Genomic DNA, 2556 nt, shown 5'->3' with positions numbered 1-2556 from the left:
GTTTTAATGCACATTACAAGGGAATATGCTTCTTATGTGTGGAAAAAGGTAATCTTGGCTGTGAATCACTATAACCTGAAGACATAGTTTAAACACATAAGGATGACTACAAATAAAATAATAAAAAGGATAAAGAATAGAAATAAAGAAGTACTGGCATAGTAAATTAAAAGGCCTACCTGCTACGGTATTGAAGTGCACTTCTTTTTAGGTGGACATGCAGATCTGATGAGGAAAAATTACGTCACAGTGTCAGGGAACCAATGACTGAAGTGGGCTGAAGCAAAATATGAATGACTATGGAACAGATATATATCTATACTACTATTATAAAGAGAGAACACAAACCTTTGAGCCAGGTAAACTCGGGAACCACAGCGCCAATCCACACACCCGCTACATCGTTGAAAATGTCAGGGTGTGCAGATGGACATAGGCTATATAAAATAAAAATTAAACGTAAGTTTAAAAATTTAACTTAAAAAAAAAAGTAGTCCCCTGGAAGTAGCGCCGGCCGCGACGTAGCGCTGGCTGCGATGTAGCACTGGCCGCGACGTGCGTGATGACGAGGGGGAGCGGCGGACATGAGCGGCGGACAGGCGGGGAGGAGTGGTGACGAGCGGCGAGGAGTGGTGGTGAAGTCAGGAGCGCCGGCTCAGGTAAGGCAAAGGGACACGTAAAATGTCGGGGCGGGAGGGGGCCGGGGGCGGGAGGTGGCTCCGGGACACGGACAATGCCGGGGCGGGCGAGGGCCGGGGCGGGCGGGGGCCTGGGCGGGCGGTTGGCCCTGAAGCCTCATTGCCCCCGGACAACATCTGGGCGGGCTGCGCAAAGGGACATGTAAAATGTCGGGGCGGGAGGAGGCCGGGGGTGGAAGGTGGCTCTGGCACATGGACAATGTCGGGGCGGGCGGGGGCCGGGGCGTGCCGGGGCCTGGACGTGTGGTTGGCCCTGAAGCCTCATTGCCCCCCGGACAACGTTGGGGCGGGCTGCTAGTATATATATATATATATTAGGGAAATCGTCATTCACAAACGCCTTCTTACAAAAGATGCTGAATAACGAAAGAGCAGAACCACAGTTTCTGTGCCTTTTCTCAGTGCTTTATTTGTGCAGTTTTCAGCCCGCAAACCGCCATGACGCGTTTCGCCTCCACCAACGAGGCTTGATCACATATATGTTTTAGTATAACATGAGGCTGACCAGCAGACTAGCAGACTATAGGCCAGACCTAGAAAAACTAGTAAACAAACATTAAACTCGCACAGCATGGCAATAGTAAAACCGTATCTGCTAGCTTCTCTGCCAATTAAATTGAAAATCAAATATTTAAGTCTGTGCTTTGGTCCGTTTTCGGCGGGGGAATTTAGGCAAGTCTCAGGCTTCGAGGGCTCATTGGAGACTATGCGATTATGAAAATAAACAATAGCTCATGGTGTATGCTGCTGTCCATCCTTAATTAGAGAAAGTGCATTTTTACTGAAGCCATTGTTTATTAAGATGGGGTTTGGTACATTCCAAGAAACATCCCTAAACGCTGGAATAGTAATTAACATGCAATTAAAGGCCCAATATGTAAAATATATGGATGCAATCAACAATACATTATCTGAAACAGAAATTGACATTCAAGAAAACAGCTTTCAGAAAGCAACCTAACCTACATTAACATATCTAGGTATTATTTTGGGAGGGTGAACAATCGTAATGATTTTGTATATATTTGGCAGTAAATGTTTGACACTGTTTTACCAGAGAGGCAGTGATAGTGATAAGCATAATTTTACTGATGATTAACAATTATTTTAGCTTATGTTGTCAAGGCTGGAAGAAGCCCTTCAATAATTTCCAGACAAGTTATAAATAAGCTGGCCAAGTTATTTAGCTGTCCATTCTGTGACTAATAGTGTTTGAGTTGAGAAGGGAGATAGTTGCTAAAAAAGTGTTTTTCTCTTTTTATTAGTTACTTTTCTTAATAGTTTTCTTTTTCATTGGGACATATATTGTAATGGTTTTGTTGGGTATATATTATAATGGATTTAATTAACTGCAAGAATTAAGAATACATATCAATACATTTAAGTAGGTTTATTGTATCAGTGATTGAAGCACACGACTGTAATGTCCTATTTAAACAAAAAAACACTAATAGCCAGGATGAAGGAAGAATGCTTTTGGACAAGGTTCATTCATGCTTCAGGCTCATGGTTGGAATGAGATCTGCACTTCTAGACACTGGGCACAATATTACTTGGAAGAACTTTGGGAATTCCCCACCCTTGTGAACCTGCCAGATATCTTATAAATATTATCCACTAGGGGGTATTTGTGGCACTTAATCGAGTATGGTGGAACGTCAATGTGTGCACCTGCTGGCCGCAAGTTTTATCCCACAGATTTGTCTAGCAGGAGACGATGGGTCTATTTGTCTCGCCAACCTATGCTCTGGTCGATTCTTATGAACACTGATTCACTAATCTCCCTGATAGCCAAAAGCTACTTCCATGAGCCAAATTCATAAAACGCTTCATCTTCATACCCCAAATGCAAACTGTC

Source organism: Lissotriton vulgaris, chromosome 1_1 (assembly GCF_964263255.1).
Source record: "Lissotriton vulgaris chromosome 1_1, aLisVul1.2, whole genome shotgun sequence".
Classification (NCBI taxonomy): domain Eukaryota; kingdom Metazoa; phylum Chordata; class Amphibia; order Caudata; family Salamandridae; genus Lissotriton; species Lissotriton vulgaris.
This window is presented reverse-complemented; position numbering follows the sequence as displayed.